The sequence below is a fragment of the Talpa occidentalis genome, unplaced genomic scaffold, assembly GCF_014898055.3.
Source record: "Talpa occidentalis isolate TD23 unplaced genomic scaffold, MPIMG_talOcc4v2.1 talOcc4.6, whole genome shotgun sequence".
In the NCBI taxonomy this organism is placed as follows: domain Eukaryota; kingdom Metazoa; phylum Chordata; class Mammalia; order Eulipotyphla; family Talpidae; genus Talpa; species Talpa occidentalis.
The window spans coordinates 130,151,475-130,179,124 of NW_023604972.1; the positions used below are offsets into that span (position 1 = coordinate 130,151,475).

General features: G+C 35.5%; 1 protein-coding gene across 6 annotated transcripts in view; it reads left to right on the forward strand.

The window, feature by feature from the left end:
* The first annotated feature begins 622 nt into the window (after positions 1-622).
* CDH18 (cadherin 18) overlaps positions 623-27,650 on the forward strand; it is a 712,342-nt gene continuing 685,314 nt past the window's right edge. For 4 of the 6 annotated variants that reach the window (XM_054688413.1, XM_054688412.1, XM_054688411.1 and 1 more), the window contains exon 1: positions 623-1,146. The gene's annotated coding sequence lies outside the window, so the exon portion shown is untranslated. The remainder of the gene's footprint in view (positions 1,147-27,650) is intronic. The other 2 variants (XM_054688417.1, XM_037530812.2) reach the window with 1 other exon arrangement.

Sequence of the window (27,650 nt, forward strand, 5' to 3'; positions counted from 1 at the left end):
AACCTGTCTTGTCTTCAGTGGTTGGCTCTGTGCTCTTTTATTGTGGTCAGACACAGCAGTTGAGCAGTGAGTGTGTCCCTTTAAGAAGAAAACCATCTTACCCTTGAAGGATGAATCAGGTGTGGAATGCTCTATTTGATACACTCAGAGGGATCCCTTTATAGATTTATACTTTAAAATCGAAAAACACTGATACTCTAAAATCTGACTCAGAGTCTAGTTCAAAAAAATCTACAAACATCAACCCTCCTTCCTTATGAGAAACAAGAATATAGATCACCCATTTTTTAGAAAAAAATGAAAAACTTTTAATGCCAATCAATAAAACGGGGTATTCTTTATTTTTCCAAGCTATACAGCCTACAGAAGGTGTCATGGATTGTAGCAAAAATCATTTGTAGGTATGTGCAATTCTGTTACTGATTTTTTTTTTCTTAGATATAGGACTTAGGAAGATTTTATCATACATTGCAACTCTATAGCAATTCCTAAGTGATTATGTGTAAGAGGGGCTGGTGTGTAATTATACATAAATATCAGCTGGCTAAGAAGGGGTAAATTTTTAAAATGCAAAAAAAGCTGCAATAGCACTAAGCTTGCTTTGAGCCTTTGCTCTCTCAAGCTCTATCTGGAAGGCAGATAAAATAATGAAAAACACTTGGCCAAACTGCTAGCAAAACTCCTATTGTTTGCACCACTCTTGGAAAAGACTCTTGGGAGTAACAGTGGCATCCTTGCTATTGATTGGCTGGTTAAATAGAGGACTATTAGCTTCAGACAGGCTAGATTGATTATACAGCAGCAGCAGGAGCTGAGACTTACGCTGAGTGAGCGGCAGGGCGAAAAGGAGAGAGAGAGAAGGGAAGGCAGGTGGGGAGGGAGGCCACACACGTTCCACAGCATCGCTGCCTGCTGGTGCCGATTATCTCGCTGCCTGCCTCCCTCAGTCAACAACTTACTGAGGAGCCTTTTCTTTACAAGAGGAAGTCAGCTCCGAGCCCCAGCATGAAATAACAGACTTCACCTTGGAATAGTTCATCTCACTCCTGCATCATTAAAGAGGATTTTGCAAAGAAAACAAAAACCAAGTCCTCTTCCCAGCCCTACTTTGTTCCAGAATTGAACAGAAACGGTTTCATGCTCCAGGTAAGGAAATTACATTTTTATCTCTGGATTCCTTTCTCAGTCATTCACGGTAAAATGCATCACAGCTCTGCGTGCTTTACAAATTGAGTTTGCAGTGGTGTATTAAAGTTAATGCAATACACTGGCTGCTGGATTTGGAAATGTGTTGATGCTTGTTTATATGAATATATTTGCTATTTTGTCTCCAGGTATCTGTGAGGTTATTTTTAAAGAGACCACTAGATTATAAGTTTATGTGGCTCATAGTCTACTCAGAAGAAAAATAAACAAAGTCCATATTAAACAGAGTGTGTGGAGTGATAGCCTTCAATATGTTCACTTATATTAACTGTTAAACAACTTTGGGAAATGATAGCATAACATGAAAAGACCATTACTGCATTGTCTGTTACATTTCATGCAGACGTAGAAGCTACTGTGTGCTTTTCTGTAGTTGTCAGTGTTTTTTCTTTTTTTCTAAATCTGCCATTTGATTGCAGTCTTAACGCTTCAGTATAAATATGATGTGTTTTAAATGACGTGACAGTAGACTGTCATATTATGACTAAGTTATTGATGGCTAGTACTTGGTCTCAAAGTACTGAACTAAGGCAAAGCAATGTGACTCTGAGCATGTTTAGCTATTCTAGAGTTCACAGCCAGAACTGCAGTCCCATCAATTAATGTTGTCAGTGCCAGAGATGTATGTGCTGGTAAAGTGTCTGTGAATCTAGGGCAACTTTGCACATTTCTAAATCTCTGCTGGGAACAGGATTTTTATTTATTTATTTGTTTTGAGGGAAGTGATTGGGTGGACGTGGAATAATGAGTTGGGGCAATGCAGTACTGATGTAGTTGATTGACCTCAAGCTGGTAGGTCACAAAAGTCAACGACTAAGAGTCAGCACTATAATATCTGACCAAAAAAATAAATCTATTTCATTCTTACTGGAGCTAAGGGGCTATGACATTCTTTATGTCAATGTATTTGCTTTTGGATCAATGAGGAGAAATATTTTACCCCAAGGGCTGCTCCAATTGTTCTTTTGAGTGAAGTTCCCTGAGTCACTCATCAAATCAAAGATCCAGCTGCTTCTGTGATTAGGTGACAAAACTTTTTAATATGTTGTTTGTCCGATGCTTCAAATAAGAACATGATTTCTAAGACTCTTGAGAGGCAACGTAGCTGAAGTTGGGAATACAACATAGTCTGCCTGGCTGTGTTTCTGTGTGTTTCACCGTGGCTTGTATGCTAAATATATCTGCCTATTTGAAGGCAATTATTAGTTTTCATGACATCTATGTTGTATTTTAAATAGGAAATGTTCAATGCTTCATAATAATATGAATATTACAGATAGATATTTCCATTTATGATAAGCATATCAGAAGTAAATAATTATATTGCTGTGAATTTTATCAGTTACAATTTGTTGAAAAGAATAGAGCTGTGTATTAGAGATTATTGAATATATTTGAATTGAGTCATTTGAAAAAGATATATACCTCTCCTATGAGTATTATGTTTGAGAAACGAATACCAAAATATTGAGTGAGGATGGTGGCAGGCACTGAAGACCATACATTTATGTATATAGTAGCAATATTATGTCAAACCCACACATAACAACATTGATCATAAATTTCTTACACTCTTGCCAAGCTATTGATTTGCACATATTGTATTATTTATGTTAACTTTTTGTGCAACTTATCCAAAATTGTGCTTTTAATCCTTCCATTTTATTGCTTATGCAACCTATCAGCAGAGATTATAATTAAAATTTAATGCATCTAGTCATTTTTAGATTTAATAAACAAAATTATTTAAAATTCCCTATTTTTGTTACAATAATCCTAACTGTGTAGCCTATGTATGCAGTACAGTTTCCTTATATTATTTATTTATGGGTTATATTGAGTTGTGTATATATATATATATATATATAGAGAGAGAGAGAGAGAGAGAGAGAGAGAGATAAATACCTAATTTTCAAATAGCTTTGTGTATTTTTTTTTAGGAGACCATAGATATAAACATCCATTCTTAAATTTTCCTGTGACTATAATTGATTTTTCTTTATAAAGACTTTTACAATAATTTCTTCAACTATGTTTTTCCGGTCCTTAGGCATTCTTTTTAGCTCACTCTCAATGTTACTTAAATGTTCCTTTTTATTATCTTGCAAATTCTGTAATTACTTCTATGAGGAATTTGATTCCTGATCTTCTTAATAGGAAAGTGTGTCATGATTAGAAAGAAAGCAAGTTCTTTTGCAAATAACATTTCACACTTTCCAACTATGTAATTGATATGTCTCCTACATTCCAGATCAGTGATTCTCAGTGAACGTGATAGAGAAAGACAAGTGTCCTAGCAGACATGTGCATAAACATCCGTGTGAGGCTGAAATTTAGCAGCTTCCCTAGTCAGTTCAGCTTAGGATTTCTCATTTTTTTTCTTTGCATCTTTTGCAAAGGTTATTTTTGACTTTTTATTCACCTCTCCACTCTTTTCTATAGTATCAGATATATTTCCTAGTAACTCCTTTTAGCACAGCAAACCATCAAGAATTGGGAGTATACGACCTCTTCTGTTTTTCTAGATCTCTGAACCATTAGGGGGCTCTTTCTCCCTATGCTATGCTCAGTTAACCACTCAGAGAGGTTATGCTGCTTTCTGAAAGTATTTTCTCTGTTTCTAAACATGAGTACTGCTTGAAGAAGTTTTCTCCTACTTACCACAAAAGGAAACAATAAGGAAAAGGAAACAATAAGGATGCTTTATTTTCACACAAATATGAGTTTATCCCATGCTGTCTAAATTTATTCTCCTTAAAATATTCTTGCACAGAAAATGTCTAATCTCTGAAAATAGCAAGGCTTGACATAGTAAGATGACCGATTTTAGGCAAATTTAGAGATGATATGTTTGGCAACTAATCGCATAAGAAATGTTCAACTGAGGGGGAAAAAAATGAAGGGAAGAAGTTTCTCTTACAAAGATCAGCAAATATCTGTAAACAGCCTAGAGGATGAGTAATTCTGGACTCACATGTAATTTGCTCTCAGAAGAGAACAGCAGGCAGCTAAGAGAATATTACTTGTTTTTTACAAAAATAGACATGGGGAAATTGAAAATAGTAGGATGATTTTACTACCCATACACATGTAGTAAATGTATTTTTAAATTCAATAAAAATGTCATCACATGTAATGAAGTTTTTGTAAATAGGAGCCTGATGAAGGGCTGGTTATGGGAGGAAAGGGTGTTTCCTTTATCACTTTTGAAAGCCATGCATATTAAATTGCACTGCGGACTTTGTTAATAAATGGAAACACATTCCTTCCATCTCCACAGTGGTTAAGGATGTTCCCTGATGGCAGTGCTTGTTTAAGGATTAGTCAAAATTTAATAATGTCTCCTTGCAAAAGCTGTCTATTTAATGGCTCTAGACTTTTCTTCAAAGGATACCAGCTCCATGGAATGAGAAAGAATGGAGGTGTGCCTTTGAGAGGGACTTCTGTGGGGAAGTTAGAGAAGGGAAGGGGCTCTGAATAACGAGTCTTGGAATCTCACTTTTTTTTAATCAAATGGCTGACTCAGTTCTCAAAGTGTAGCATAGATGATTGAATAACATGAGAAGTTGGAAATGGGTTGGGCATTTCCTTGATGGATGGATGTTTCATGTAAACACGTGGTGGCTTTATCAGTTGGTTGGAAATGTGCATGCTTGAAATGAGTGAATATTAAATGCAACTAGTATAACATACATAGTTGCATGAAGATCTTCCCATGTCTACCTGGAACAAGCTGATATATATTCTCATGCAGGACTTTCTCACAATGTTAGGCTGTGGTAATGTGAATTATTGAGTAATAAGACCCGAATGAGAATCCTATTGCTACAGCCTTGATGTAATTTATATGAAAACTATTTTACAAATTTGAATTTTCTTCTGGAGATATTACCTTTTATATCAATGTAGAATAACATTGAAAATAAAGAAGGGGGGCTAAAATTAAAATAAAACAAAGACATAAAAATGCAGTGACTGCAAGGGGAAGTGTTTTATGTTGCAAATCTATGCCCCAAACCACAAGAGAACTAGAATATGCAAAGACAATATTCATATTTTCTACAAAAGGGGAAAGAATTGGAAATTCCAGTGAAGTATATCATCTCTATGCCTCACAGATTAGGGGGAGAAGATTTCTGTAAAGATGTGGGAAGTAGGAAAATAAGTAACTAATATGGGTACCACAAATGCAGTTGCCCAATAACAAAGGAACCGAGAAAGTTATTTAGATCTGGGTTAATCCAATGGATTGAGATGGATGCTGCTGCTACTAACTAGGCAACATAAATCTGTTTATATTTGTTGATGTCACCAATTAACAGGATTGCATTCTCTATAATGATCCCTGCACCTGTTGGGATTTTGAGACAGTGTGTGTGCATATGTTTGGGTGAAAATATTTATATATTTGTTTAAGATACATAATGATTTTGAAAACTTTAAATAACATGAAAATATAATCACTCTTACTATGTGACATGATTTGTGTTCTACATCTTTCATTTCCTACTTTAATAAATTAGCCTCACTGTATTCAATCCCACCTGAACCCTTGATGCATATTTGCAGACTCTGTGATTATCTCTAGTTATTTTCAATTTGCTTAGTTATGACCTCAGACTTGTCCATACCATGCCTCTTCTAATGGACAATCTTGTCCATTAGAATGCTTTCTTGAATCATGTCACTGAATCCTTGAGCCTTGCTTTTTACCAAATTGCAGTCACTCTAAATTAAAAATGAGAGGAATTTGGACACAGGGTTACTGAGAATAATGGAAGATAATGTATTAGACCAGTACATATACTTTATCAGTCATAGAATGCATAAGGTATACATGGACATAAGAGTGTTATGACTCATTTTCTACTAGGTATGGAAATGCCATTCATTTCAAGTCATCCATTATCACCATGATGGAAATAAGATAGTGAGTAAAGGTTCAGGAGTAAACCACAGTACATAATGAATAGGGTTTAGGGTAGACATGGAAAATGGGTTTCAAGAATCTCTCTCTATATATATATACATATATATATATCTAAAATTTTAGATATGTAAAATATACATATCTAAAATTTTAAGTCTCTTCATGACCTATATATATATATACATATATATATACATATATATATATGTATAGGTCATGAAGAGACTTAAAATTTTAGATCAGTTTTAGGTTTACCAAAAATGTAGGGAAAGACCATAGAGTATCCACACTCTCCCACATCTCCACCTCCCCCACCCTGCCAATTTCCTGTATCAATAGCATCTTGTACCAGTGGGAACCACCATTTATTTATTGATGAATGATTTAACTAAAGTCCATAATTTACATTAGGGATCATTCTTAGTATTGCATATTTTATGGGTTTTGACAAATGTATAATCACACATATCCAACAGAACAGTTTTACTACCCTAAATTCCCCTGTGTTTCTCTTATTCATTTCTCCCACTCCCTGAACCTCTGGTCATTTCAATATCTCCATAGTTTTGCCTTTACAAGGAGGTCATGTAGTTGGAATTATACAGCATGAAATCTTTATATATTGGCTTCTTTCACTTAACAATATGCCTTTGAAGTTCTCTGCTATTGGATACTTGATATTTCTTTTTTTGAATAATAGTCCACTGTATAAACTGCCATTGGGTTATCAATCTATCAACTGAAGGACATCTTAGTTGTTTCCGAGTTTGGGCTACTTGGAATAAAGCTACTATAAACATGCATCCACATGTTTTGGGGGAGACATAACTTTGCAATTACTGGGACAAATACCAATGAGTGTAATTGCTTGTTTATATGTTAAGGATGTATTTAGTTTTATGAAGGATGTGAATCATCTTCCAAAGTAACTGTATCATTCTGTATCCCACTGGCAATAAGTAAAAGTTTCTGTTGCTCTATATGTTTTCTAGAATTTAGTGTTGTCAGTGTTGGGGATATTAGTGGCTCTAATAAGCATGTTGGTTACCTTACAGGTATATAATTTTGAATGATAATAGTGACTGTGCCATGTTGAAAATAATTCTAAAGCACATAATGTATCTTCAGGAAACATGTGCATAATCAACTGATGATGTTTCTGGCCGAGTGTTCTTGTTTTTTTGTTGTTGTTCCTTTGATTGCAGGATCATATGTAAAGGCAAGGTAGTTCGTTACTTTTAATACACATTTACAATTAAAATTTTAGCACTCTAATAAATTATTTAGAGAAATTAAGTAGTTCAAACATACATTTGCCAATTATCAGATAGTAACAATTTCTTATTTGTGAAGCAATGTGATTTATTTAACACACGTGATTCAGTTTGTACAATTCCACATTCTACTCTCTAGTCATGTTTATGGTGTGCATAGAAAGATATAACTTCCTATTATGTATAAGAGAAAATCCAACTCAGGTTTTTCAAGATTCTTCATAATCTGGCCTTGAGCAAAATTTCTGATTTTGCTGATAATTCTAAGTTCGAGTTAAGCAATATCTTCACTTTCCCCAAAAGGTTTTTTTTTTTTCATTTTCAGCTGTTGACTGTGATAATACTAATTTAATTGGTCTTCTTCACCTTATACACAAATTCAAAATTATGAATATTTTGAAAGATCCTTATTAAGAAAATCTCTAGTATTAATCCCATTGGAATTTGTATGAACATGGTGTCTCTATCCAAGTAACTGATACAGAAAATAAAAAAAAGTCCTTGATATTTATTTTTTCCAGTCTTCAAAGTACAGTGTTCATGCTGCTTATTAGTTGTAGAATTAACTGAAAACATTGGTGTATCTTATTTGCTGTTTCTCAGATAAGACACATTAAAATATTTAGTGAAAGAAGGGCCTCCCTGGTGGCACAGGTAGTTGAGTGCAGCACTGAGAAGCTGTCCTCAGCCTCTGCAGTGCCAGTTCGATCCCCACCAGCCACCTGGTGAGGCAGACTCTCCTGTCTTGACTGCTGCTCCTCTCAGCAGTGTATTTTGGTCATTCTGCCTGTTCTGCTCTCCACTCTGTCTCTGGTGAATCCTCTCAGCCTCCCGCGCCTCTGGCCTATGCCCTGGTTCTTGTATAAATAAAACAAAAAAATAAATCTTCAAAAAAAAATTAATGAAAGAAAATACTTTAAAGTAAAGAGTACAAGGTGGAGATTTGCTCATGCACTTTTTTTTGGGACACTGATTGAAATTTGAAGATGTTGAAATGAAAGCGAGAAGATTGAAATATTTTGCCAACATACTCATTAAATTTGGGAAGTTCTTTTTAAACAATGCACAGAAAAAATTATATCTGATGCATAAATAATACCACCTGTCTCTGAAAATGTTAAAGGTTCTGCAAAAGAGCATATAGGAAAGGGATTCTTCTATGTCACCCTCCCCTTCTCTGTGTGCGGCTATATGTTGGCATATTTATTCTTTGTAAATTGACTTATAATCTGAAGTGCCTTTTCCTGACATTTATTTAATAATTTATAGGTGCTTTTAATATTCTTTTTCATAAAGTTTAGTTGTTGGCTTGTAGAAGAGGTACCCAGGGTATCATTTCGACCATCTAGTTATCGAATGCTCCTGTCATAAATCAATATAACTTTAACTCTTGGCTGGAACTAGAGAACTGACCAATTCATTGCCAGAAATAATCCTTGATAAACAGTTCCTTAAATTTACTGAAGACTTAGCACTTTCACCCATAGCAGCAGAATTTTCATAGAGAACTCTATAGAGGTTTTTCAGAACAAATATCCGAAGCTTGATTTTGAAATTCATTTGATAGAGAGGAAAAAATGGAGAGTTGGATTTCAAATCCAGTCCTTCTGTTTCTGAAGCTTGTTTTTAGCACTGTTATATCAAGTCTCTCACCTTAGAAACTTTAGAAGTTATGTGTTTGTTTGTTTCATTTGGAAATCTAAGTTTCCTGTCATTTATTACAAGGACAACAATGGTGTTTATCTCGTAGGAATGATCTAAGAATTCAATCATATCAAACAGGTGGAAAGATGAGAAACATCACAGACATAATCATAGGTATGAAAACAACAGCAGAACTGACATTTATATTAAATGTTTCTCAATCCACAGTGCTTCAAAAACTGATGTAAAATACCTTCTTACTATCATTCGTTCAGTCACTCAGGAATGGTGCTATTCAGATGGTAGATATGAAGATTTATTCTTAACTATTCCAGGGGCTACTGTGAAGGGGCGGGGGAAAATTTCCCCTGCCAACTGGGTTCTTTACAGGCTGATGAAAAAAAAAAATTAACCTGGTAGACACGTAGGAGAAAAAGAATAAATGTTATTATATATGTATGGAGAATTTATATGACTGTAAATTCTAGAGTAAATGGGGCACACTGGGCTTTTATTTTTCCCAGAGCCTAGGCCGGATTGAGGAGAGGTGTCTCATGAGGAATGCACTAGCTGATTGCCTGCTGTGGATTGGTGTTCCCCATAGAATGCATTTTTCTGAGAGGACCCCAGATATGAATACTATGTGCTCTTTAAGGTAACAGTGATGGTTTCTCCTGAAGCCTGCATGCCAAGGTGACATTTGTTAGCAAAAACCTTCCCTAACATCTCAAAGTAAAACTTGTCTGAGCATTTGGGGAGGCCTAATCTTTGTGCCAAAGAAAACTAAAGGACACATTAGGGGATCTCCCTCTAGGAGACAAAGGAATAACATTGGCACTAATTAAACTACTTTTTATCTAGTTTTCATCTCCAAACATGCCTCTTCACTCTCTCATGTGGGACAGAGGCTCTGGAAACATTTCTCCATTGCTAGTTAGGTTCTGCCAAGAAAGTGCTGGAGGGAGGTGGGAAGAGAAGGATGGAAAACACCTTTTCGTCCCCTCCATGTGCTGCCCTCCCAGCATTACCTCACAGGCCTCCTCATCTCAACAGAAGCAATTGGTTTAACTAGAATTTGCCTCCTGTTTCCAGCTATTTCCAGTGCTCAAGGACTAACCTCATCCTTCCCCCTGTAAGATTACAACCCCAGGCAAGCAGTGACACTTTCTCCACATCAGGAGGTCACTTCTCCATCTTACAGGTTCTTAAGTCCAGAAGAAGTAGCTGTGATAGAGAAGCAAACTACCTCAAAGGTCTTTGTTTGGAAAAGGTGGGGAAATTACTTCAAAACAGAGAGACTGTAAATTAAAGGTCTGTTCATATCACTCTTTCAAAGTATTTATTTGAATCTGAAAGATCATAGAAATAGGACCAAGGAATTCTCCCTTATTTCTCTCAACCCTAAGGGTAGTAACTGTTCCAGCATTTCTTGTTTCTGTCTTACCTCACAGCTTGCTTCTTGCATCATCAGTCTTCCAAGCTGTGTGGTAAACTTTCTACTAAAATAAATGTTGTCATTTCATTTCTTCTGAGTTAATACTGACTGACTGGGTAAAAGTTGATGTTTGAAGTTGATAATAGCAGAATTAGTACCAGAAATGGAGGGAGATACCAATACTGGATAAAATAAATTGATTTGATCATGTCCTTGACCATGAGCTCAGTACTGGAATATTTATTAATGGTAAATATGATGCTAGTAATCTATACTCAAGAAGTCAAGTCATAACTGCCCTTCACTATTATTTCCTAATGGAAATTAAAAGGATATTAGGTAGAAGAATTATTTTAATAATACTTGAAAGTTTACAGATAAAAAGTTTGGGCTTTAAATGATTAGATCAAATAATTGCAAGAAAATCACTCACCTTAGTGAGTTTGGATTATGCTGAGAGTTTCTCTAAGCCTCTCTCCACAGAAGTCTTCCTTCCTCTGCCTGAGGAGACCAAGCTCCCCTTGTCTGAAGATGCCATAGGTCACCTGAAGGACTTGCCCTGTGAAGTATAGATATCTTCCCTCAAGACTCACTAGACCTCCCCCCCACTTCATTATCTTCTAACTCATAGTTGGAGGTAGAGTTCCTTTAAATGCCATCATGTTCTTGAGGAGAACATATGAAATCTGACCTCACTGGGAATCGAACTGGGGATGATCCTGACCAGACAGGTGAAGCCAGAAGGCAGGTGGGCACTAAAAGGGCTCTTGCTTTTATGGCTTTGATGTGCAGCCAGGGATTTTGGTGCACTTTGAGGAGACACATGGAGGAGAGACAGTTGAAAGTCATGAGTGGGTGAGAGACACATGGGAAGGCTGACAATGGCAACCATTCTCTTGATGTGGTATCACCTTCAGTCCTAGGTCTATGGAACCTGCTTTAGAACTCCTTTCCTGTGGTTCCCTGCCAGAAGATGCCTCAGACTTGTGCAAGCTTTTGGGTCTCAATGACCCTGTTTTGGGTTGACCCTGTTTGCGTAGGCATCTCCCCAGGAGTAAATGGGGAATTTTGGAAGTTTTGCTGAGAAACTATTTTACCTTTACCTTTCTGTGGTGGATGGCAGGACCCCATTTTAGAGCATGCACCATTTTAGAGCATGCACCCATAAACTAACATATTTGGTTCCTGGTCACTAAGTGGGGATAATGGTACCTCCTCTCACAATGGGAGGGATTGTTGATCATTCTTCACCTGTCACTATTGAGATAAGCTCCCTGGTATGAGCATATTGGATGAAAACATTCCAGAGTAACAGAAGCCAAATAGACAACTACTGAGCTGCCAAATTAACAGCAAGAACAAAGGACTAATCTGGATGTTTTTATTTGCAGGGATCTTGGCTGCTGGCCAATTGATTGTGTTGTTCCTACTAAATTTTTACTCAATGTATAAATAGCATTAATAATGCATTTATGTCTGTGACCTGAAAATAGACTTGAATTTCTACAGTGGAGAGCCAGGGCTTTTACCCAAAAAGGACTAGTTCACATATTTGAGTTTAATTGATAGGGATGCTAGATTCCTTGTGGTAAAAACTGGCAAAATTAACATCAGGGGCCTCCTGGTGGCCAGGGTTTTAAGTCTCAGTGCTATTAAACTATCGGCAGCCACTGCAGCATGAGTACAATCCCAGGCCAGGGAACTGACCCACATCGTGCAGCAGACCTCCCCTGTCTCACCTGCCATTGCTCCCCTCAGCATTTCAGTAGATCTGCTTGTTCTGCTCCCCACTCTGTCTCTGGAGAACCCTCTCACACACACCCCTGCACCACTGGTCTGCACCCCAGTTCTTGTATGCATAAATAAATAAAATAAATCTTTAAAAAAATAAAAAAGACAAACATCAAATATATATTTTAAATCCATCTCCATACCTTCTTCAAAGAAATCGATGATCACTTACTAGGATGAACACACAAGAGAAGAAAATACCCACCCAGGAAAAATTACTCACTCTGAATAACTCACTCTGGCTCTGAAATGACACTCTTTTCTGATGACCCATTATGCATATTGAACCTATGTGGGACAGGTACTATATAAAGCTTTGAATTACATTTGAATTACTTGGGCTCAGTTGTTCTCTTAAGCCACCTTTTTTTTTTTTTTAAGATTTATTTATACAAGCACTGGGTACAGTCAGAAATGCAGGAGGGTGAGAGAATTCACCAGAGCCAGAGCGGGGAACAAAACAGGCAGAGTGACGAAATACACTGCTGAGGGGAGCAGCGGGCAGCAGGAGAGGTCTGCGCGCCATGTGGGACCCTTGCTGGCGGCCGGGGATCGAACCAGCGCCGCAGAGGCTGCGGGTAGCTTCGCAGCCAAGCGCTCAACTGCTGTGCCACCAAGAGAGGCTCTCTTTTCCCTAATTCTTAAAAGTATACTTAACATAGAATAATTGACTAATGGCACCATCCTTGCATGAGATCTCTGACTCATACATAAGTGCAGATATGGGTGGGAGGAGAAGAGAGGAAAGTAGAGTTAAGTGAAATTTGGGGGAGTATCTCCCTTCAAATTGGCAAAAATAAAACAGTATTTTGTAACAGCTAAATATATTTTAATGAAAGATGCTTTATATAATGTGAGACAATAAATAAGAAATAATTACTATTTTCTTAATCCGAAAGGGGATCTCTGAAAATATTTCCATCTATATGTACAAAAGAATTGAGGGGTGAGGGAGATTATGGAGAATAACCATGGAGTGTTGCGAGAGGTTCAGCATGGCTGGATGTGTGGTCTCTATATGGACATCAAGACTGTAGGCCCTTGAGAAATAGGTGAACAGATTACCAGAATATATTACGCATTATGCTACTAAAAATGCACTTTGTGAATTATAAATCTTTAAATCATTTTAAATTCATGGAGTATATAATCTGATTTTCTTACAGACATAAGAGGTTTTCTTAAGCATTAATAATAGAATACACAAGCTCTTGGGCAAAGATGTTGGATATAAGCTTCTCTACCAGCTTCTTTCATTTCCAATTCTAACCTGAGTTAGGTTAGAGTTCCATTTTGTTCAGGCTAATAACAGGAATTTAAGGAACTCTGTTGGGACCACTCCTGTACTAGATCTAATATAAATAAATGAGTTGCCTAAAGCGATAGAACTTCCTCAACATACCAGTTAGCATTTTATGCATGCTAAGCACAGTTTAGATCTGTCACAACCAGCTGTTCAATTTCAGCCTGTGACTGGGTGTCTGAACTGCAGCGGCAAAAGATTTTCAAACCCAATGAACACTAATTGCAAAAATATTCACCAGCATTTACAGTTTCCTCTTTTTCTTTAATTATTTGTAAAAAAAAAAAGAAAAGAAAATGGAGCTGAACTTATAGTCAATTAAATGCAGAGACATTGGTGACCTGACTACGTGTATATAAAAAGACATATAAAAGAATATGTCTGTTCTATTAAAGATGGAAACAGTGTCCCAGAGTGATCCTCAAGCAAGGAAAAGTTGTTTAGATGTTTTAGTTTGTATGTTTCAGATTCTCTGTTTTTAAATGTCACCTGACACTTCCTGTTGATACAAATATGCTTTCCCCTACTCTAAACTTTTGCCAATTTTTTAAGTAGAAATTGGTAAAATAAAAATATATTGTTTGTTGTAGAGTCTACAACATACTCTACTGTGAGGCTAATAATTCCTATTCTAATGGGAAGTCACACTTTCTTGGCACTTTTGAAGTAGGTTTTGCTTGTGTACTGGAATGTATGTTCTAGGTTAGAGAAGTTAGTATGCCTGATAAAAACCCTAAATAAGATACTTCTGCCAGTAGAATTTACACTAAGTAGGAACTTGTTAAAATGGTAGAAATACACCAGAGAAATACACTGAATTAGTACCTGCATTTTAACAATCTTCCCCTGGTAATTCATAGAGATAGTAAAGATGGAGAAGTACTGAACAAAATTTATTATTCTGTGATTTAAACCATTCTATGATTTATCATTCTTAGTAAGTGCTCTTAGTGTGTCTTTCAATGTTTTTACGTGACGTATTCTATCTTGAACTAATTTTTAGTAGCCATGCCTTTATATATTACATATTATTAAAATGTGAATTATAACCTATTGAACATTTTATTTAATCACCGAGGTGCACAGATTGTTCTAAAGTGCTTCCTCAAATAGTCTCTCCTCTGATTCTAGAAAGATTTCTCAGGCATTATTAAAAATAATGTCTAGTGTCCCTTTGTGTATACAATAAACTCATACTCTTCCTTGTCCTAAAACAATTTTAAAACTCTTGATACTAATTTCTCTTTATCCTTTCAACAGTATATTATATATATTAATTATTTTGAATGAAAAATCAATTCCCGTCATTTAATTTACCCCTTGGATTTATGAATGTTCAAAGTAGGTCACCTATTTCCCTCCTGTTATAGATCTCTAATTTTTATAAGACTTGTTTCTTCTGTCAATGAATTTTATAATTAACATTTCTAAAATTTTCATCCTAAAATCTTGTAAAAAGTGTTGCCAACTCTTTTGTTCATAAGAGACTGGTTAGATACTTGTGATGCAGGCCTTAGCATTATATCATAGAATTCTTATTTTTGAATAAAAGTTGCATAGAATTCTGTTTTGAACTTTTTGAGAAAATAGACTTCTTTTTGATAACCTAATAATGAATATGTGGTGATATGATGCGGGGCATGTTTATATGTGCTTATTTGCATTTTTATGTCTTCTTTAGTGAGGTCTCTATTTAGGTCTTTGGCTCATATTTTTAGTCAAATTGTTTCCTAAGCACTAGCTATCCCTTTTATCAGTTTATTCATTCAGTTGTGACTTGTCACATTCACTTGATACCGCATATGACTTTGGAATTTATTCTTTAATTCATTCATCTACTTGACAGCTATCTCTTGTACTTTTGACAACAATAAAATTCAGTTCATAACCCATTCCAAAATTAGTTTAATGAAGTAGACAGAATTTAAAGAGAAATCTTCTTTAAAAAGTGGGATATCCTGAAGATCAGGCTATTTCTACCTGGGGGCCTCCCTGGTGACTGAGGGGTTAAGTCTCATGCTAGCACTGTGAAGGCCCACTGCAATGGCTTGAGTTGGATCCCTGGCCAGGGAGCTAACCCACATGGTGCAGCAGACCTCTCCTGTCTCACCCACTGCTCCCCTTACCTGTATTTCAGTAGATCTGCCTGTTCTGCTTCCCACTCTGATTCTGGTGAATCCTCTCATCCCCCACACCTCTGATCTATACCCCACCTCTTCTACACAAAAATAAATAAATAAAATCTTTTGAAAAAAAACAGGCTACTTAGAATGAGCTGGCGGTAACCGAGAACTTTTAGGTCTGGATCTCTATTATGGAATTAATTACCTTGACTGAAATGATTATTTTCTTTCTTGTTGCATTATTTTAAGTCATCCTTGATTCCTAAAATTATTTTAATAATTATATCAAATTGTATTTGGCTTAAGATTTCCATTGATTCCTTATAAACCATTGAAAGTATAGCGTAACTCCAGTGACAGACTAAGGGATTTGGAATCAAGATTCTAGAAATAGAGTATCCTCTATAACTTTCTAAAAGTTATGAAATTAGTAGGAAAATATATTATTATAGGTAAAGCCATTTAAAAATCATGGTTGTCAAACAAGACATTCAGAAGTCTATGATAGCACAGAAGTCTGATGACAGAGAAAATGCTGATTCAGTCCTTGAATTTTCCATGACGACTTTTCACCTGCACTTAGCAGCTGTTTATTGCTTGGTTCATTGGAGCATATGATGCTGAACCAAGCCATGGGTCAATAAAGTCATTTACAATGATCAACCCTCTGAGTGAAAGAGGTGATGAATCAACCAAAACTCCTTTAGGCAACAGATCTAGCAGGGAGATTTTGCACTTTAGGTAGTAACATATAATCAAATGAATCAGCACCCTACACACTCCCTAATTAATTTTACTACCTTTAGGAGAAAGTAAGCAACAAACTTTTAATGCTTTTCTCTTTTAATAGGGATGTTGTGGTTAGATATAAACTATGCAGAAATCCTTTAGAACTTAACCTTGTAAGACAGCTCATTTAGAAATATATAGCTTGATTTTTATATTATCAGATTTAAATTCAATATTAGCTTTAATAGCCTTCATGTTTAATGTGATATTTTCCTGTGAGATTAAGGAAAATATGTTTGTAATTATTATAAAATGATATTGTCAAGTAGCACTTCAATCCAAGTCATAACAATCTTTTTCTTTCAGTGTCTATTAAGTGTCATAAGCCACATGTTTTGCACACACAATCTCATTTACTCATCACAAGAAACTATGAAGCAGTTATATAGTCACATTTATGGAAATTGAGTGAATAAAAATGTTAACTAATATCTTTAGTTGTTGAACTCATACATGGGCCAATTGAAAACTTGAATCTAAATCTTTCACAGTTCAAGTTCATGTTTCTAGTTGCTATATTAGCAAATAATGACATTACATTTATTTAGATACCTGGTTTCATAAAATTAATACTTAATTTCTGAAGCTTTAGCACTTTTTAGATGTTTGAAGATAGCTAGATTATATTCCAAATGATATTTCAGTATTGATGTATACATTATTTATTGATTGATATTATTCAGTAATGTCATTCTTACAATGATCATACTTGGAATCCAGAGACTATGACAACATGCTAACAGATTACCTGTATTATTCAATATGATCTTCAGGTTAACCCCTGGGAAAATGGTGTTATTAAATTATGATGAATCGATATCCACCAAATGATTTTCTCAAAATCAAACAAAGAGAAATATAACCACAATTCCATAGTTTTTCTACATGAGAATCACATATATTAACACAATCCTTATTTAAAAAATATTTTTAAGTTATTGCCAAATGGTTTTTTATTTAGACATATTTTCAAGTGACTTCTGAGACAGGTTAGAAAGATAGAATGTTAGTCCTTTGAAGGTATTTAATCTAATCTTCCCATAAATGATGTTTTTAGCTACATATAGAGATTCTCCAACTCAACAAGTATCTATTCTGTTCCTACTTGGACAAGTCATGATATATATTCCCAAGGCTTGGCATAACCGCATGTGAGTACAAAGAACAAAACCCTAATTAAATGAGTGTTCAAGATAGCAAAGTGCAACACAAATTAGTACATGATGCATGTTAAATGACTGGAGCTCCGAGAGGAGAAGGATCACTTAGGGTTAATGTGATCCAATAAGGCTATAACGGGCAGAACAGATGGACTATATATAAAGCAGATGTCAACAGGGGATTCTTGTTTCCTATCAAAGTTGGATTTATTTGAAATCAGCCCACTTTCCACAGTTACAAGCAATGAGAGACCAAAGTCTTCTTTATGAGTTTTATGGAATCCTGGGAAAAGCATCAGGCTCATCTAAGATGCAATAATTCCTCTAACACATTTACTTCTCTCTAACACATCTGTCTCATCTGCTTATGAACACATAAGCTGACAGTGTCTAATTGAAAGTAAGATCTTTCAGACCTTCGGAAAGATTTGATGGCTAACTACACATATTTTAGCCTGCAATAGGCTAGGGCAGGGTGAAATGGGTTTAATTTCTCTTAAATACTTTCATTGTTCCCCCATGAAAAGTGAATGGATCAGCCTTTCCTTTGAGATACAATATTATGTCAGTAATATGTAGAACAACTAAACGTGGGGAAATCATTTAGAAAATCACCAGGAATCAATGACTGGATGTAATATGGATTGATGAAGTAAAGAAAACAGAGGAGACAAGATGGTTCTTATTTTCTGGCTTTAGAAATTGTAAGTGGTGTTATGCCCAGGAATTATGTTTAAATAAAGGAGGAAGTGTATAAGCTTTGAGATAGCAGTTTTGGTCTGCAGTAGTATGAATTTGACATAAGTGGGGGAAAGTAAATGGAAGTTTTGTAGGCTTTTGGGAATTTACTCTGAAATCTTAGGAGCGATTTAGGAGTAGCTAGCATTTATATATGACAGAGGAAACCGTGGTACTGGTTCATATTATATGAAAACAGAACAATATATGATAACCACAATGGGAAATCAGGTTGTGTTTAAGAATAAAGTAATATGAACTGTGAAAGAATGTTAGGATGGCAGAAGGACATTTAGAGTTTTCATTGCCTTGAAATCAAGAAAGATAATTTGAAGTCTTTTCCCAGTTATCTATCGCCTTGTAACAAATTAGTGCAAAAGCTGGGTGCTTCAGTCTGCACCCATCATGCCACTATCTCTTTTATTTTTTAATATTTATTTATGCATGCAAGAACTGGGGTACAGGCCAGAGGTGTGGGGGTGGGGTGGGAGGATCTACCAGAGACAGAGTGGGGAACAGAACAGGCAGATTGACTGAAATACACTGCTGAGGGGAGCTGCAGGCGAGTCAGGAGAGGTCTGCTGCACCATGTGGGTAGCTCCCTGGCCTGGGATTGAACTTGTGCAGCAGTGGCTGTGGATTTCTTTATAGGTTGCGTCTGAACCCTTTGTGCCACCAGGGAGGCCCTGCCACTATTTCTTAAGGTAACTACATACCAGGAATTTGGGAGGAATTTGGCTCAATGGCTGAAGATCTCTGATACTCTTGCAGTGACGTGATCACTAGAGGTACAGCATCCGAGAGATAGTCCTGAAAATCTGTGTATTCATTTATGGCTTCTCAAGGGGTCCCTTATAGGATCGATTTGAGCTTTTTTATGCACGACATCTTTAAAACAGTGGGGCTGCTAGCATGGTGGCACAGAGTTCCAATGCCAGGATTCTATCTGCGAGTGTGCATATATTGCCTTTTGTGTCCTTGACTTGGAATCCTACTACTTCCACAGGGTTCCCCTCTTCACAAAGCTATGGAGATTAAAATCAAGATTAGATTTTATCTCCTTGATGAGTAAAGATCTAGAAAAACATGTGGATTGGGAAAAATTCTTAATATCTTTTGAAAATTCAATGTACAACATGAAAAAGTGACTCATTATGTCAATGTGACAGAGATACAGAGTAAGGCAATGCCTGCAATATGCTATTAGGTGTAGTCCTGGAAAGGACATTTTACAGCTAAGATAAAGGTAAAAATAAGATTTTAGTGACTTAAGAATTGCACAGAAGGTGAAGAACGAGATGGAGTGTTTAACAATTCCATTTATAAATATTGATGATAAAGACTAGTAGGATAGATTACCTAGAATCTTAAACATTTCAAAGATTAACTTTCTAATTTAGGGAAGATTGAGTGTGTTTATATGTTAAGGGCAAGTTTTTAGAATTTGGGTTGGCAAGTCGCAACCCTTGGGGCAAGCTGGACCATTACCTGTTTTGGTAAATAAAGATTTATTGTAACACAGTCACGTACTACAACTTCAAAACAAAAGTGAGTTTTATGTCTGGCCCACATACCCTGAAATATTTACTATTTAGCACTTCACAGAAATTTTTTCTAATCCCTGATCTAGGGGAGAAATTATATAAAATATATGAAATAAAAAGGGACTATTTACAGAATAATATACTTGAACAGTGGAAAATCTATGGGGTCCAAAAAATATTTGCCCAGATGTTACTAGCCTATTAGCTCTTGTATAGTAGATACTGAAAAACTATTGTTGAAATAAATTAATGTATGAATAAGAACAACTTTATTAACAACTCAATCACTCTTTAGGAGTGAAAGAGAAAAAGAATAACTTCTGATCCAGACTTTTTTTCTCAGTGAACTGTGGTGTACAGAAAGATAATAGGGATAGAAATGATGGGGTTGACTTGCCATAATTCCTTTTTTCCCTGTAACACAGCATAGGATTTTATTAGTTTAAGTGTGAGCAGAGAATGTGGTTCAGACTTATGGAAGGTAATTTGAGGATTATGATTTAATGAGTTTTCCTGAAAAATATAGTTAACTAATGCTACTATCTGGGACATTTGATCTATAATCATCTTCTTATAAATCTAGTCAAAGTGGTATTTTATCAAGATCCCTCATCTGCAATAGAGTTTTCATCTCCCCAGTAGGTTCTTAGAACAATATTACATAATTATATAATATGTCCAATAATTATTTGCCACTACTTTTGATTTTTGTTATTTTGGAAATAGTTGCTGTGGCAGTGATATGGACTAAAATCATCATCGATGTTTTATCTTGATCTTCTATATGTATTGAAAAAAATTGGATTGCTACTTTCTTGAAATAGGAATTCATCACATATGTAAATATTCTGGGGAATCCATAATAAAGAATAGGAGACCTATCCACGCATTTGTTTACATGCCCTTACATCCTATTAGAGCTCTGGAGTTCCATCACCACTGCTGTTGCCTTTGCTTGTGGCAAGCCTGAGCTGTCTCCTGAATTACTACAACAGTCCATTTTACAATGTTCTTTGTCTTGTCTCAATCAGTCTCACCTACAACACTTTCTTCTGATTGTGATAGCTGAGGTAATACTGAAAGAGAACACAATCTCATTTTCTGCTTTAAAATTCTGTAGTGTTTTCCCATAGACTCAGGGTAAAGTGTAAGCTCTTTAATTTTAAATATAAAATTCTCTGTTATTTTGCCTGCACTTACCTGTATGACCTAGTATCTTAAATATTTTTCAACAGTGGTTCTTAATGTTTCACATGGACTGAAGACTTTGAAGGTCACTAAACAATACCATGTTTTGCTGTCATTACCTAGAAAGTAAATAAATATAGAAGACATGAGAACAAAGTCTTATGAACTTTATATTTTGCTGTATCCAAAGGTTAAAATAATTTTAATTATACATCAAAATTGTTTCATCTTCCAAAGAAAATTTTCTAACTGTGCTATTGTTATAAGAAACTGATAAACTAACCTCTGGCTTACCCTCTCATCCTTTCAAACAATGAAACACAATATAATTGGGTTATATACCTAAAACATATTTTGCCTGTGATAGTAGTCACCCCATACAGGAAACAATTCTGTAAAAATTATCCTTAAATGTAATTTATAAACAAACACCCCCCATTATTAATGTTCTAATTGATAGACATCTTCAATATGTGAAATTACAGGGCCTCCCTGGTGGCGCAGGTGGTTGAGCACAGCGCTGTGAAGCTGTCCGCAGCCTCTGTAGCGTGGGTTTGATCCTGGCCGGCTGGCAAGGGTTCTGCATGGTGCAGCAGACCTCTCCAGTCTCGCCCGCTGCTCCCCTCAGCAGTGTATTTCAGTAGTTTGCCTGTTCAGTTCCCCACTCTGTCTCTGGTGAATCCGCTCACCCTCCTGCGCATCTGGCCTTTACCCCAGTTCTTGTGTAAATAAATAAACAAATCCTAAAAAAAAAGCTTTAAAAAAAAACATGTGAAATAACATTAGAAAGGAAAATGATGGTTTCTTAAATGTCATTTTTATGATGTACCCAATATAATCTTTTTAAAATAAGTAATATCCATATTTACTATTAAATATTTTTTAAGATTTATTTATTTATTTATACAAGCACTCGGTACAGTCAGAAGCATGGGAGGGTGAGAGAATTCACCAGAGCCAGAGGGGAGAACAGAGCAGGCAGAGTGACGAAGTACACTGCTGAGGGGAGCAGCGGGTGGCAGGAGAGGTCTGCGCGCCATGCAGGACCCTCGCCCCGTGGCCAGGGACCCTCGCCCCGTGGCCAGGGATCGAACCTGTGCTGCAGAGACTGCAGGCAGCTTTGCAACGCGATGCTCAACTGCTGCACCACCAGGGAGGCCCTACTGTTAAATTATTTTTAAAAGTATATTTTGAATTTTAAGATGGCTATTTTTAGAAATAGCAGGTAAGTTAATATTATAGAAAACTAGCTGATAACCTATATTAAAAAGAAAAACTAGTGATTTCCTGTACATCTGTAAACATTATATTTTTATCCTTTAGTCATAAAGCATGCATTAAATTGGCATTATCTATTGTTAAATTTTATATAACTTGTAAATCTATTTTGCAATATTAATATTTAAGTATACATAAGTTTTTATTGTCAAAATTACACTTTCTTTTTGCCTGTTTTCTATTAAAGATCTGTTAGAGCAGAAGTAATTGGCCACAAGTAGGCATTAATAAAAGTGTCTGGGATCCTAAGAAGAAAAATAAATGCTAGCTAACAGAGTAAATATGAGGGCACACACTGAAATCTTACCAAATCCACTTTAGTCTTTCCATTTATTTAATGATAATTTTAGGGAATCTTTATTTGAAACAGCACCATCAGTTTTTAGCTGGAAAAATGGTCCAACCTCTCTTCTCATATTATAAACCAAGTATATTCATTAAAATGCTTCAATATTAGATAAAGATTGCTACTAATATTTTATACCAATTCTACAATTAATAGTGAAACCCTATTACACATATTGCTTTTGTGACTTGCTTGGATTTATATTTTTTTCAAGTTTCCAGTTTATGAGTCTGGGTGTTTTTTTTTTTTTTTTTTAAAGATTTATTTATTCGTATAAGAGTTGGGGTACAGGCCAGAGTTGTGGGATGTGAGAGGATTCACCAGAGACAGAGTAGAAAGTACACTGCTGAGGGGAGCAGCGGGCGAGACAGGAGAGGTCTGCTGCACCATGTGGGTCACCTCCCTGGCCAGGAATCGAACTTATGCTTCAGTGGCTGTAGCTGGCTTCACAGGTTGTGTCTTAACCCCTTGTGCCAACTGGAAGGCCCAGGTCCGGGTGTTTTATACATCATTATTTCCCTTAATTAGTTACTTTAAATTTTGTTAGAAATCAGTTCAATGAGTATAAGTTGTTGATGCTCAAATAAATGCACTGTGAAGCATGGCGAGATATTTCACCTTGCACAAAGTAGCTTTAGTTTGTTTTGGGCTTTTATCCTTCCCTACCCTTCTCTGTGTTTTGATAGAAGGAATTCACGAGATACCAGGGACCTTTTGCTCCATCAAACACACACAAATCTTGTCAGAAAACCTGGTTACCAGGGGCTTATACTTTCTCCCAGTTGTCTATCAATTGCACAATCTGAGTATTAGCAAGTAGGTATTCTACCTGCCGGAGGAGGGAGACTTAAAAACAAATAAAAAGCTTCTCTATATGCTTGATTGAAAGGATGATGGAAAATCTCTTGTTTATTACAGTGCCATTTATATTTCAAGCCATAGCATATTTTCACCTGACTCTAGTTTCCTTTCTTAAACTACTCACACACAATCTTCCCCAACAGTGCTATGTACTTGTGAATACTTCGCCAATTTGTAAATGTCTCTTTGAATTAGCATCTCTCAGTTTGTAATATGTTTGGCCACAATCAAATCTGGCAGGACAAAGAGGGAAATAGGTTCAGCAATAAACTTAATCACCTGTGAACTGAAAAGTCTTGCACATGGTTGATCTTGATCATAGAGAATGAAGTATTAATGTGTATTTACTGCTAAATCTCAAGAACTCATTTCATAGACAGTTGAAAGGAAAGAAAGGCATGTTCTATATTCTAAGAGTATTTCCAGAAAAAAAAAGCAGAATAAAAGCTAATTTTCATACCCAAGAATGGTTGCCTCTGAAAATCTTATAATCAGGTTTTATTTTCTATTTTTTTGTAATTATTCAGCCAGAATACATACAGTAGAATAACAACAAATGTTTAAAGTATAAAATTGCATTAGTTTATGAGTTGGAATTAGTTGCCATATATTTAATTTTTATGTGCTAAATAAACTAATAGGAGTAGAAAGATCAAAGAAAACAGAGGGCATGTTTTGTGAAAGACATTCCTTTACATTCCCTTTCCTTCTAGAGTACATTTAGAACACAGCTAATAGTGACCGAGAGATAATCATCTCAATTAGGAAACTTGGTGAGGATAAAATATATATTCACTGAAAGAGGTGATAAACGCATGCCATTTGCAGCAACATGGATGGAGCTGGAAGGGATCATGCTCAGCAAAATAAGCCAGAAAGAAAAAGAAAAATACTGGATGGTCTCACTCATAGCAGGAATTTAGAAAGCACAAATAAGAGACCAGAAAAAAGACCAATTATAATAAAGTAAAAATCAAAATCAACAGGCAACTATAAATCAGAGGCACACTACAGGGGCGCGAGAAGGGAGTTGGATAAAAACAAGGGGTTGGACTTTAACGGGGACTATAACCAAGATGAAAATGCATACATTGTATAAAAATGAAAAATGATGTAAAAATATATAATAAAAAAGAGGTGATTTCTAAAATATCAAATTGAAACTATGAAATGTATTTAAAATAGAAAAACAAAGAGTATAGATTTCCTGGGGGGCTTCTCTGGTGACTTAGGGTTAAGCCTCAGCACTATCACCACTGTCTCCTGAGTTTGCAAATCCCTGGCCCCAGAGCTGACCCACATGGTGCAGCAGACCTCTCCTGTCTCCCCGCTGCTCCCCTCAGCAGTGTATTTCAGTAGATCCTCCTGTTCTCTTTCCTACTCTTTCTCTGATGTATCCTCTTAACCCCCGAATCTCTGAACTACACCCCAGTTCTTCTATGCATAAATAAATAAATAAATCTTTAAAAAAATAAAACAAAGAGTACAGATTTTCTAAACAGATATTAAGACTTACTACCAGTTATGCTATTAAGAAAATTTGGATTTGGTATGAAAATATATAAATAAATGCAATGAATTTAAGAGCTCTAAACTAGAACCTTGTAAATATAGGAAGGTGATATAATATGGATGACTATAAAACAATGAAAGGAAGACATAAATTATATGGTAAAAGGGGTAGGAAAAATATATTCTAAGCATAATAAAGATGAATCCTTAACTTATAATACTATATATAAAAGATTTATACAGAAATACATCTATACTATAATACTAAAAAATACTCATTACAAGACCATGATGTGGATCCTTTATACTTTCTCCATTTTTTTCATATCGCTTGTCTAATCATCATCATCACTGAAATAGGATATGGATTGAGGTTTATTTAGCATTTATGACTTATGCTGTTAATGACACTGCTAATAATTATAGTAATAAGTTTATTTAATACTTACTATTTAATACTTATAATTGAGACATTCAATGTCTTGCTCAGAGATAACAAGCTAATTCATGTTAAACCTTGAATTTGAAACTGGGATACTGACTCTGTATGTACTTAATCACCCACACAATTACCTCCCACATGATTGTCCCATAAGATTTGCTATAGCAACCCCTACTGATTTATCAGTTCAATGATGTTACCTTGGGAGGGAAGATATATTTTTCACTGACTTATTTCCTTTTAAAACCCACTCCAAAGAGAAGGTGATTAAAGGTATGGTTCAATCATATTTTATTTAGCTCAGATTAGTTTTTCTTATTTAATCAATACTCCAAATCAGTGATTCTTAATATCAAGCTTACTGACTAATTAAATTTGGTAATTACTTATAAATTAATGCAAAAATATGCATTAATATCCAAAGTCAAGTACATTCAGAATTTGTTCAGCCTCCATTTATAAAACATATACAAATGTAATCTAGATTGTTTAATAGTATATAGAAGACAGGATTATCTGTTATTATCAAAGACTCAAAGAAATGCATGATGGCCCTAAATTTAAAAATAACAGAAACTAGCAACTGTTCAAGCAAATCAGTATTCAGACTGTAAAAAATAATTTCCCCTGCTGCGTTTTCTGTGGATTTCAAAGAAAGTGAATCTGCTTTGACTGCTCTGTGTGTATGCTAGTGTTCCAAGACCTTGACTAAGAGTACAGGTGTGATTGCATGCCTCTCACTCAATCTCAAAAAATAATGTGGAAGAAGAAATCATATTCAACAAGATAGTAGAATGTCGGAGGAATATATGCTATTTTATTTTTGCTCTTATTAACTTACTTCCAAATAGAACCATATTATATTTTCTTTTTCCATTTCTTTGTACCTGTGTTTTTATACATATCTGTTCATTTGCTTTATCCTAATTTTATTTTAAGTACTATTTTATATAAGATTTTCATTATTTAAATGCAATGCATTTGTACTTTTGGGGGGAATGCTGCCTTATTTTTGTTGTTTAAAAGGCAAAGCTATAGGGGCCTCCACAGTGGTGCAACAGTTGAGCTTCAGGTTGCAAAGCTGCTCGCAGCCTCTGCAGCGCTGGTTAGATCCCAAGCCGCTGGGCGAGGGTCCCACATGACTTGCAGACCTCTCCTGCAGCCCGCTGCTCCCCTCAGCAGTGTACTTCATCAGTCTGCCTGTTTTGTTCCCCGCTCTGGCTCTGGTGAATCCTCTCACCCTCCCACACTTCTGACATACCCAGTGCTTATATAAAAAAAAAAAATAAATCTTAATAAATAAATAAATAAATAAAAGGCAAAGCTATAAATAAATACATTTAAAGACTTACATTTATCATGTAATAACCTATCCCTCTACTTACTGCTATACTCTCTAAGCAACAGAATATTAATAGTTTGAGTGATGTTATTTAATGCCTCTAGCATTTAATGTGAAACCAGTATAGTCCATGTCTGAAACATTCACACAAAAGAAATGTTTCTAGGTAGGTCGGTACTGTACATGTTAAGCGAAAGTCCCAAATCAAATGAAGGACTACAAATTCCATTAGTTTCTTTGATTCTCTTCTTTACTGTCACATGTGAGTATATGAAATTGACAAAAATGTAATGCAAATATATACATATACATATGTATGTATATATTTTTATCTATTTACTACCTGTTCTGACACCACTAGATTTTCATTCCTAGTTCTGAGCTTTTCAAAATAATAGTATTTAGCTCAGTGGAGGGATTCTCATGTGGCAAGCACTAATTAATAAATTACCTTTCTCCAAATGACTGTGACTTGGATGTAAGCGTTTGAGAGTAAAAAAAAAAAAAAAAAAAAAAAAAAAGACATAGCAGCCGTAGTCGTCATCAAAATTCTAGCTGGCCTTACTCTTGAGAAGGAATGGATGTTCTGAAAGATAAATCCTGTGTTTTCATTTCAAAAAAAGACAGTGGAAAGATGAAAAAAGACCCAACATTAATTAGCAACAATGAGAGTACAAATAAGCCTTCTTGAAGGTATAATATAAAAGGAAGTTAAAAGGAACATATCTATCATCTCAATATGTA